We start from the raw sequence: 12,580 nt of genomic DNA, 5'->3' as shown, positions 1-12,580 counted from the left end.
GTCGGACTCGCGCACTAAGGGTTCCCTACCGTCCATACTATACTAATATTATAAAGAGAAAAGATTTGTATTTTTTCGTTTTGTAATGATTAAATTCAAAAAACTACTACAGTGATTGTGATGAAATTTGGATTAAATATAGCCGAGGTCAAGGCAACCGCGGGAAACAGCTAGTATTATTAATGCGAAAGTAAATTTATTTGTTTGTTCCTCTTCACGCTCTATCTACTTAACCAATTTTCTTGAAATTTTGCATACATGTATTTTGAAGTACGGGGAAGGACATAGGGTACCTTTCATCCTGGAAAAATGTTCGCGTGGGAAATTCACGCGGGCCAAGCCGCGGGCAAATGCCAATGTATTTTGTAACTTGGAAGTTACAAAACATACATAAAGCATAATGTTTAGCCGATAGTTAAAAAATATTTTATTTATCTGACGAAAATACATTAGATTTTCACTAATAAGTTTAAATTTCTTTTTTATTGACGTTGCATTTGTTTTTTTATTTTTTCTGTAAATTACCGAATATTTTTTCAAAAAGTGATCGAATTAATAAAAAACAATGCTAGTTTTTTTTCTTTCATTTAATGTATCGCGTTTGCTACAAGTTTGCACTTTTTTTTTCAATACGAACGGAAATTCCTTTGCTATGTTTGGTAGACGGCTTGGCGCCAAAACCGTGATAGATTCTTTTATTATCTCTGTATTTATTTAATCACCTATTATTTATTGTCTATGGTAATAAAATAGTGTGATTAATACAAAAATGTTGTCTCTTATTGAAATGCATATTTATTATTAAAAATGCGTGTTTCTTATTAGAATTAAGGCAATGTTTTTGTAATTTTTTAATAAGAATAACCATTTCATTTCACATTTCTTATAATTTATTAATATATATAAAATCGGGCAAATTAATGATAATAAATCTTAGTTCGCCAATATTATTACAAAACATTAGCATAATCCAATCAAAACAAGTTTAATGTATTTTTTAAAGAATCCGTTTGCGAAATCTTCCTTTTTTTAAATTTAATGCTAGAAAGTCCAAACAAATTTGTCAAAAATCATAAACAATATAATTCTGTGGTATTACGAAGTTCCGTTTATCAGACTAATTACAGAAAAACTTACTTTTAAATTTATCTTTGCCCACAAAAAAATCACTAATTCACAACACTGTTGACAAACGCTGGCCACAAAAAACTCGATTATTCAACGGCACAACGAGAAAAAAAAGTATGCTTAATTTAAATTGACGCGCGCGCTCACGGCGTTCGAAAATTAAACTGATGTTTGCGCGCGCAGGTGTCTATGAAAATACCTCAATGGCCGGACGGCGGTATGCGAGACGAGCGAATTCTTCAAAATTCTTTTCCGCTCCATTTTTGTTATCTGATTACTTTTTTTTTTTCTTAGTCAAAACACAGGATGTGTTATTTGATAATGGGTTTTGTTCGTAGAACTTGTTTGGTAATCGGGTTTTGTTTCAATGATTTATATTGTTTTTATTTAAACGAAGACGCAAGCTTGGATTTATTATTTTTTTTACAAATTTATAAGCAAATAGGCTTAGTTTATGAAGGGCTTTTTTTATTATTTGCCGGGACAGGCCGCTAGGTCAAAATGTAATGATTATTCTTTTACCCACGTAAAAGCCCAGCCTTTTTGTTAATAAATATAATAATTGTAATATCAATATCATAAATAATAATTGTTCTATCTATATAATTTACTATCTATATAATAGAACAATACTATCTATATAATACCTGGTGACCCGTAACACAGGATCCTCAGGAGCTCGGGAGGTTCCCTCTATTGTGGTTGAGCTTCGCGATGGCTGACTCACGCGTCAACTCGTGAACGGGTGCTGCCGGGGGAACTGGTCAGCTCGATCTTTTATTAAAAGTTTTTTTTTTGTTTGGTTAATTATACATATATATATATATAAGTATATATATTTTCCTTTCATCAGCACTTGATCACAATCATAATATGTTTCAGTATACCTTTTGACCATGTACTTTATTATGTACTTACATGTTATATTAATGATAAAAAATTATACATAAATTTATATATAAAAAATGGTAAGCATAATAGGGATCAACACTGTTTGAATGAGTTTCTTTCGGCATTTCTTCTCAGCAGTGGTCGTTCCGAAATGCTAGTAGTTTGTAGCTTTGGTAAACATCATTTAATTTAGATTATGACGTGAAAAAGTGCCTGTGAAGGCCTAATTTCTGAATAAATGATTTGATTTTTATTTTGATTTTTGATTGCCTAGCATGGGCACCAGTTCTCCACAATTGTCTACTATCTACTAGTCGTATGTACTATATACACTGTATACTCTATCAATTGTATTTTGTGTAAATTATTGTGGAGAAAAAATAAACTATTATTAATAGAACAATTAATAATAGTTTATTTATTTTTTCTCCCCTTACGGGCCCTTACGGGCGCAGCAATTGAAGAGGGCTGATTTGTTCATAATTTATTATTATTTGTTAATTATTAAATTCATTTTATTTCCAACTAGCGGTCCGACCCGGCTTCGCTCGGGTAAAAACACAATAAATTATACCCCTAAACCTTCTCCAGAAATCACACTATCTATTGGTGAAAATCGTATGAAAATCCGTGCTGTATCGTTTTTGAGTTTATCGCGAACAGACAGAGAGACGCGGCAGAGGATTTTGTTTTATAACATGTAAGGATAAGGATTTATTATTTGTTTTACTTGGAATTTAACTTAAAAGCCCATCGCTTCGGTTCTCTTTATACTCATCCTTTTCTCAATACACGCTCGTGATTCGTCTTTCCCAGAACAGTGCAATAATCACAATCATATCCGGCTACACCGTGGAGATTGTGAAATTGAAATTAGCCAGGAAATTCGTAACTATGACAGTGATAGTTACCAATGATATGAGTTACTATTTCTACAAAACCGGCCAGATAAAGAACTTTGTTTTAGGCGGCGTATCTTTTGATGTTTTAGCTTGGCGCAAGTGAGGAGAATATGCGGCTCTGGGCTTTCTTTTCGAGTGTGTTATTGCTAACGCTGGTGTCGAATTTTATTCAAGCCTAAAGGCATCTAACATGACATTTACGTACGACATCCAATGTCTTTAGTTCCGATGGCCGTGTATTTTTGCGATTAGCAAGACTTGATGTTGGACCAGGATTGGATCCCAACGAAGGAACTCCTTAATAGTTCAATGGTGATTAATTGTATGAAACATGAAACTAGAAGTTGGAATTGAACAAAATCACTCTGACGATATATAATGTTTCAATAAAGACGTTCTTGTGCAAAGCTTATTGTAATAAACGCTCTGTAAAAAAATACAATTTTAAAATCACAGCTTTTTCGTTTTTGATAAAGTTTTCCACGAAATCTCTGTAGTTTTGAGGTAGGGCCTTCATACAATTAGTCACAACTGATTGTAAACATTGTATTACGACTAACACTTATGTAGGAGCTTACAAATTGACTGTACTCGTTAACGACTGGAAACGAAGCTTGTGTTTCCAATTTCTGCCTTATTATGTTATACTAGCTTTTGTCCATGGCTTCGTCCGCGTGAATTTCCCTGCGTAAGCTTAACAAAAATGATTTTTTATAAAAAGTTTCATATCATAATAATCATTCGGGGGTAGATATTTGAAAAAAAAAGTAGCCTATGTTTGAAATGCGTTCTTTAACTATATATATATATATATATATATATATATCAAATTTCTTTAAAACCGGTCTAGTGGTTTAGCTGTGAAAGCGGAACAGACAGATAGACAGACAGACATTTCTCGTTTAAGGATTAATAAATTGAAATAAATATATGACAGAACTGTATGAATTGAAAAAGAACAAAAGAATATGACAGCAAGAAAAGAAAAACCACAAACTAAGAAATGTGCCCATTTGCGTTGCAATATTTTGCGACTTCACAGGGGAATCAATACTATGCTAAACTTCCCGTTGGCCTAGAAACATCAAATGTGACATTTAAACAGATAAAAGGAAAAATTTGAAAATAAAAAATGTAATGTCGAATTTTACGAAATACTCTGAGTCCGACTCGCACTTGACCAAAATTTGATTATTTTTAAATAGCCATCCTAGCCGTCGCATTGGCTGTAATGTGTCATAGTTAATGCATTGTTGTGCTAATTTGTTATGTCATCCATAATTAAAAAACTATTCAATATTAATCAGCTGTTCAAATAGCCATGCATGTCACGCATATTTTAAAACTTGTTTATGTCACACAAACTGCGCCTGCGCCCCGGCTCCGCTCCCGTGGGGGTTTTGGGATATAGCGTATCCTCTGTGGTGTTTCAGGTATTATGTTAGCCGTGTACAAAATGTCGTCGAAATCCGTCATGTTTTTGGATAAAAGGAAAAAAAATCATTCATTCTGTCTTGCCTAATAAATATCATTCATCATATGTTAAAAATTTACGTTGTTTTCTTGTTTGCTTCCGTCGCCATAGAGCGTCGGAGCTCATGGTCCTACTTTTAGTATTTAATATTCAATTTATACGTCTAAAATATCCTTGTATGTGGATAACTAATATTAGATTACATTATACAGTCCACCTGTCTTCGCCGACACACCGGAGCCAATAAAAACTCAATAATTCCTTTTAAATTATCTGTATTCATGCAGTTATTAATTTTTTTATATACATAGAAAAAAGTACGTAAGTAGGCGCGCCAAATTTTTTAGAAGACAAAGTAAAAAATGACTTGACGTTGACAGCTATGACATTTGGGAAAATTAAAAAGTGAGCCAGTGACACTAAGCAATACAGCCAAAGGCCTAAACACCATCGCATAAATAACATGCAAGGATCATATAGTGAGGCGGTAATAGCGGACGATTTGCAATGAATATGCATAGGTTCGTTTGCTGTTGAATGTACAATACAATACAAAATACACATTCACTAAATACTCGTAGTATAAGGGTCAATTTCACGACTGTTTGAACGCGGCATGTCGCAATTTTTTTTTTTAATAAAGTATATATAATTTTTAAATTAAACCTACTAATATTAACATTGTACCAGTACTTATTTATAAAATAGGATAATTAAATTGATTACTGTGTTCGGTACAATTTAATAAACACTAATGATAGCCCACGGCGGCGTTCAAAACGCTCGTGAAATTCACCCATAAAACAAAGTGCCGTCCTCTGTCTGTCCCTAAGTATGCTTAGATCTTTAAAACTCAACGTATTTTGATGCGGGTTTATTTAAAATATAGTGTGATTTCTGAGGAAGGTTTAAGTGTATAATATTATGGTTTAACCCAAACAAAGCCGAGCAAATTGGGCCGCTAGTATAACTTAAAACAAGAATATGTGCAAAAGGCGGCATTGAGCGATTTCTTCTAAGCAACCTTTTCTACATTTTTCTTTAATATTTCCGTAGGATTCAACTGATATTACTTAATTATAATGAGTATTCGTCGCCAGTAATCATCACGTATTCAAGTTTTGTAATATAGCATTGGTCATCGCAGATAAGGTCATTTTTCTTATTGGATTTCACTAATTTCAATACTTCTTTGTGTTTTACACTTGTCTGCCCTAAAAGAAGCGGTGTCGCAGGTTCGAATCCTACTCGTGCCACACGAGTTTGTATACCAATCTGACTCATGTATAGTCGTTTTCATAGACCACCACTTGCTTCTGGTGAAGGGAAACATCGTGAAAAGTCCTGCAAACTGGTTAACAGTTTAAGTTCACTAGTGTGCATATGCGATTGCTTGCCACTAGACGCTGTAGTCGTTAAAGTCACGTCAGATGCCTTTAGGCGACAATAAAATTTGACGCCAGTGTTAAGCAATTAACATACTCAATGAAAGAGTAGACGAGGAAAATATCCTGATAAGGAATCATGGATTAGAGTGGACTAAAAGTTTAACAAGTTTATTTATTAGACAAATTAAAAAAAAAAACCCCGACTTTCAATGTTCATTTCGCTACAACTTTTGAACTGTTGTACCGATTTTGACCAAACATATCTAAGAGCCACCGCATAAAAGTATCACCGCATATTAGTTATCAAATAAAAAAGACCACGTTTAAATCGGTTCGCCAGTTAATGAGCTTGGGTACCACGTAGACAGACAAACAGATAGACACGCCTCTTTTTGCGTCGGGGGTTAATGAGAGCCATGATTTCCAACATGTACTTTAGTGGACGGAGGAGCACGTGATCATCTTCTTGATAAGAGTTTTGTGATCATTATTACATCTCGAATAACACCATCCGTGCGTAAACTAGGTTCTACGCTACTGTTGGCATCTCGCTCGCACTTCACACCTCTCTCTGATGCTAAATAGTAAACAAAAATGTTGCCCTTGTTATTAAACTAGCGTAACTTTCGTGTAATTTTATGTGTGTTCGTGTAATTCCACGCGAACATTTATTATTCTGGGATAAAAGGTACCTTCTCTGTATTTTAGACAACATTTATGGAAAGTTTCAAGAAGATTGGTTCAGCAAATAAAGCGTGAAGTTCCAATAAGCAAACTTACTTTCGTATTTATACTATTGGTTAGGATTAGGATAAACACATTATTACCAATTGTATATCAGTAAATAGTGAACAAAGTCGCTTCCCGCTGTCTGTCCCTAGATCTACATATATCTACACTAAAATTACGCCGTTAAATATATAAAAGACACTAAATTGTTCCGGCAACATCTTAAAGAATTATTTACTAATAAATGCTACTGCACAATCAATGAATATTTAGAAGACAAAGGCAAAAAAAATTTTATACTTACAAAATTTTACATGTTTTATTAATTAGCTAACTTGTTATGACACATACACCAAATAAATATAATAAAATACCTAAATATAAACATACATAAAATACATTAAACACGCGACAAGGTCTTAAAATAAATAAATAATAAATAACATAAACTTGACGAAATATATAGCCCTTCTCCCATTGCAGCGCCCGTCAGGGTCCTTAATTATTAGTATTTATTGTAAACAAAGACCTGTATGAGGAAGAAGTAAATGCGATTTGATTTGATACGCAACGGATTTTGATGAGAGTTTTTTTTAACAGATATTATGATTCCGGAGGTAGATTTATTATATATATATATATTTATTTATTTATCATGGTTTCACCCAAGCGAAGCAGGGGACAGGGCTAGTATGTTTTAAAATCATTTATATACAAAACTTTCCACGATATTTGAGTCATCTTGAGTCTACCTCGGTGGCGCAGTGGTAAAGTGCTTGCCTCTGAACCTTATCTATATGTGTATTTGTTATAAAATATAGTATCGTTGAGTTAGTATCCACATATAACACAAGTCTCGAACTTACTTTGGGGCTAGCTCAATCTGTGTGATTTGTCCTAATATATATATTTATTTATCTATATTTATTTATCTATATATACTATTTTACCTTTATCCTTACATATTATAAAACAAAGTCTTCTACCTCGTCCGTCTGTCTATTCGCGATAAACTCAAAAACCAATAGATAGAGCGATTCCTGAGGTAGGTTTAGGGGTATGATTTATTATGGTTTTACCCGGACGAAGCCGGGACGGGCCGTTAGTTTATTTACAAAATTTTACGATATTTGATGCAATTGTACCAAATTGTACATTAAATGCTTGTTCGGCGATATTTGTAAACACAAACCTCATAACAACGGATATTGATGGTAAATTGTGGCGTGCGGTCCCCGCTCTAAAATGGGACCACTACATATCCTGCCGTGGATCACATTAAATAATTTATACAGTAATTAGACTGTCTAATTACTGTATAAATGATTTTGAAGTGAAAAAATGCATGTTTATGTCTATATTATACATCTTAACCAACGTCAGGGATTACGTGCGGTAGTATTTGAGTTTGTCGCGAACAGACAGACGCGGCAGAGGATTTTGTTTTATAATATGTCATGATAGTAATTTCTCAAAAAGCCATGATACGATCACTCCCGAGTCCCGAGTAACTAGTTTAAAAGCAAAAGAAACTAATTTAAATAGTGTTGGTCCCTATCATGCCAGAAGGGATGTCGTACGAGGTGATTAAGGGAAATAAAGTCTTGGTACCCAGCTAAGAGGCGGCAATAAAATTTACTCAGCATTCAATAAGATTCCCTAAGAGGGTTGATATCAGGCAGTCGAATCTTTGTATGATAATGTGTTTATTTTTTACCCTGACTCCTGGCTTCGCGGCCTCACAAACTGTGATAACCGGGATAGAGAGAGATGGAATATAAGTAATTACGAGACGGCTAAAGCGTCTTAACCTTATTTTGCAAGCAAAGCCCTGGCTTTGCTTGCCATAGCGAATCCACAAGCTCTTGACCCTGGTCAAGAGCTAGTGGATTCACTATATGTCTAGTAAATAGTTGTTGGTCAGGGGCGACAAGTTGACAAGTACATGTGGACACGGTTAGAACAACAATCCGACTATAGAGCGCGAGTTCAGTTGAAGGAAGGTCTCATTGCTCCGCTTTTGATAAATATATATCACTAGTTGTGTAGCCCGCGTAAGATTTCCACGGGAGCAGTTATTTTTCCGAGATGAATGGTACACTATGTCCTTCTTCGTACTTCAAACTACATGTATGCATAATTTCAAGACGATTGGTTGAGTAGATATACCGTGAAGAGGTAACAAACTTACTTTCGCATTTATAATATTAGTAAAGATACTGAGAGCCGCGCCCGGGGCGCCGGTGAGAATTACGGGATGAAAGTACCCTATGTGTTATTCTCCAGATTATATTCTACCCGTGCACCATATTTCATAACAATCCGTCCAGTAGATTTCGCGTGAAAGAGTAACAAATATGCTCTCAAACTTTCGCATTTATAATATTAGTACGATTAGGGTCTCGTCCCGGCTTCGCTTGGACAAAACAAACAATCGTTAGTTTTTTAACGGGCTTTGGGTGTTCCGAGCTCAGTATGCTGCCATCTATAAAGTTAGTAGTCTTGCTATATATAAAGTTATACTCTCTCTATAATTATAATGTAATCGTCACGAGTTTTCTGTCTCTCTCTTGCTAGTTCCAAAATATATGTTTGTCTGGCTGGCTTTAATGAAAAATCTCGCGGTCGACTCTAGTCCTGTAAAAAAAAATATATGTGTCTATTGTCTATTTCCTTTCTTTTCACTTCTTCTCCGTAAAGATTTTCACTGAAAATGTTTCATCTGTCAACGTCGAATTACATGTCTTTGTCCCACACGGGGTAGGCAGAGCCTTATTATTTTTAGACTCTTCAAGACTTAAACCAAACATTATTTGACTTTACAACGGCATTTTCGAAGAAGGTTCACGTCATGCAGGCGGCCGGTCGTGAAATCACACCCGAATCTTTAAAAGAAAAAAAGACAATAACAAATATTCTTTTTACGTGGTCTCTGGGCTTCATGGCGTCACAGCCGAGACGAAATAAACGAGAATCCTGATCCAAACATTTCTGCAAGCAATTGTGTAGGAGCAGTAGCATCTTAGGTTATTGACATTGTACCAATCAGTGCGGCCGAAAAAAGTTAATCACGCTGAATGGATTTTTTGTGCGCACGCGCATGGCCGGTAATTTTCATCGATAATGCGTCCCCGGGCACTTTCCTTGCGATCAATTTGATGATGTAATGATGTACTGGATACTCACACATTTGATGTGCAGATTACATACGTAATGTACATAGCTTTTATAATATGTTATGATATTGCGGCCTGTGTATACTATAAATAAAGTACTCTATCGATCTATTTGACGACCTCCGTGGCCTAATGGTCGTCACGCCGGACTGCTACACTGGAGGTCCCGGGTTCGATCCCCGGCCAGATCAACGTGGAAAATGAACTTTTTCAGATTGACCTGGGTCTTGGATGTTTATCTATTATACATATGTATATGTTGTAAAACATAGTATCGTTGAGTTAGTATCCCATAACACAAGTCTCGAACTTACTTTGGGGCTAGCTCAATCTGTGTGACATATTTATATGTCCATACATATTTATTTTATTTATTATTTATCATCTTGTCGATTCGGAATGGCTATTCAGATGGTGTTCAACCATCAAGTAAGTGGCTAAACTGATCGCTCTGTGCTTGGCCTCGTTAAAGTCCTTCATTATGTGGTATGTGGAGCAGTCGGGACAGGCAGTTGAAACATAGATTGGACAGCACCTATTAATAGAAATATCATGTCTGTCTACATTAAAGTGTTGAGTAGTTCCCACCTCTGGAGCCGATCCTGGGTGCACTATGCATAACATAATAATGCATTGTATTCTAAACTAAACGTGTGTACGAAATTTCAGCTCAATAGGATGAAGATATCTGCTTCAAACTTGAGTTGAAAGATTCCATTCGAGATATAGCTATATAGGCACATAGCGACATACATTGCAAGTTAAATAAAAGCTTGTAATAAAATCCATATTAATATTATAAATGCGAAAGTCTGTCTATCTGTCAGTTCACAGCTAAACCGATTTCGATGAAATTTGGTATGTATATAGTTGAAGACTCCCGTTCAAACATAGGGTACTTTTTTGTCAAAAAGCAACCCCCAATTGACTATAATGGGGGGTGAAAGTTTGTGATCCGCTTTCGCGAATAATTCACGCAGGCGAAGCCCCGGGCAAAAGCTAGTTAAAAATATTTTGCTATATTGACAGTGAATTTGCGCTTTAATAATAGGATTATTAAAGCGCAAAGGAATATATTTTTGTTGTGCGCCATTTTGCCACATTTGGGGGGCTTTTGAGAAGCTGGGGAAACGTGTGACACACCAGATCACCATCGCTCTTTGTCAGTGTGCAATAACAACATTTGTTTTATTACATTTTGTCGAGTGTCCTTGGATCTGTCTACCCCGTAAGGCATAAAGACGTGACATTATTCTACTATTATTATAAATGCAAAAGTTTATGAGGATGTATGCGTGTTTGATACTCTTTCACGCAAAATCTAATGGACGGATTGTTAGGAAATTTGGTACACGGGTAGAATATAATCTGGAATAACACATAGGGTACTTTTTATTCCGAAATTCCCACGGGAGCGAAGTTAGTATCTATATATGTCGAGAGTGTGATCTCAGAATATGATTTTTCTAACATACGATACAATATGACCATTAATTTCTTGCGTTCGGTGGAGTCAGGGATTTTAAAGTCATGTTTCACAGATAAAAAGCGGTGATTACCTACCCATTAAGATAAGGATTAGCAATATTTAAAACACCTTAAGTTAAAGTTAATTACTGTATTACATACGTTTTTTTTTTGCTGTCAGCGAGTGTGAGTGATTATTCGCAAAAGTTTTCTAATTAACTTAGTCAATTGGCACGTATACAGGATATTTTTTTAAATACTGTTTTTTTTTTAATACCCTGTTTATGTGTCCCACTGCTGAGCAAAGGCCTCATATTTTTAACAGCAAAGTTATACTTATTAGAATAATATAAAATGTCATACATACTTTTTAAAGTAAATTTAAATAATGATTATCATGAAAATAATTCCAGAATTTTCCGAAGCTAGATGTCAGCGTAAAAAGTAATCTCAAAATTTTAAAGATCGTTCTGTGCTTTTACAATCTCCTGCCCAACGTCAACGCTCCTTGGAAATGCTATTATTCCCAGGCTATTTGTGCCTAAATTGTAGGACATCCCCGTGAGGATATTCTATTAGGTATATAGACAGGGCTATTTTAGGGCGGAACCACACGCCACGGTACAGTCATAGTAGGCGTAAACTGTTTTGCCAAACAGTGAAAAATGTTATTGCTAGTCACTGGACATTCTCGCATAATGATTGAAAGAATCAATTTCTAGCTCTCTCTCTCTCTCTCTCTCTCTTTCTCACGTGTACCAGGTTATTCGGAGCTGTGACACCCCGAAGCCCAGGGGTCGCGTGAAAAATATATTATATTATAATATACATTTTTTTTTGAAAAATCAACCTTCGAATGATTATATGAGGTGAAAGTTTGTATGAAAATCGTGTCTGTTCCGTTTTCACAGATAAATTCACGCGGGCAAAGCTGCGGGTTTTTACCCGCAGCTTCGCCCGCGTGAATTTATCTGTTATATGTTAGTAAAAACATATTTAAAGAAAAATTTGTGGCATTTCGCATACAGAATCGCTGCGCTTCGTCCTTGTGCCCATCAGGTCCTATATTAAGGTGCGGTGCAGTTATCTCCATTGCAAAAGGTGTTAGAATGTTTATTTAGGTAGGGTCTTCAAATATCACTGATTCATTGTCCACACCGCCTTAACCAATGCTCACTTATCACTTTTCCTTTTTAAAGAACTGTGTCACTTGCCCTTACATGCTCTTTACGAACAAAAACCAATCCTATGACAACAACTTTAAAGTTCTTTTTCGTTTAATTTTCAAGTGAAGATTCGTTACAAAATTATCTTTTACGAAGTTCAAGTAATATTGTACCGTAAGGATTACGAAATAAGAGTGGCGTCAGGTGAATAATGTAAGCGTAATGTCAATTTAGTAACTGTTGCATAAAGGACCACACC

At 35.3% G+C, this 12,580-nt stretch overlaps 2 protein-coding genes across 6 annotated transcripts in view; one reads left to right on the top strand and one right to left on the bottom strand.

The window, feature by feature from the left end:
* The window catches only part of LOC128682111 (uncharacterized protein), a 38,734-nt gene extending 37,434 nt beyond the window's left edge, over positions 1-1,300 (bottom strand). For all 3 annotated transcript variants that reach the window (XM_053766639.1, XM_053766640.1, XM_053766641.2), the window contains exon 1: positions 1,138-1,300. The gene's annotated coding sequence lies outside the window, so the exon portion shown is untranslated. The remainder of the gene's footprint in view (positions 1-1,137) is intronic.
* Positions 1-12,580, top strand: part of PAPLA1 (Phosphatidic Acid Phospholipase A1) — an 81,363-nt gene that overhangs the window by 39,082 nt on the left and 29,701 nt on the right. The window lies entirely within an intron of this gene.

Source organism: Plodia interpunctella, chromosome 29, assembly GCF_027563975.2.
Source record: "Plodia interpunctella isolate USDA-ARS_2022_Savannah chromosome 29, ilPloInte3.2, whole genome shotgun sequence".
Classification (NCBI taxonomy): domain Eukaryota; kingdom Metazoa; phylum Arthropoda; class Insecta; order Lepidoptera; family Pyralidae; genus Plodia; species Plodia interpunctella.
This window is presented reverse-complemented; position numbering and strand designations above follow the sequence as displayed.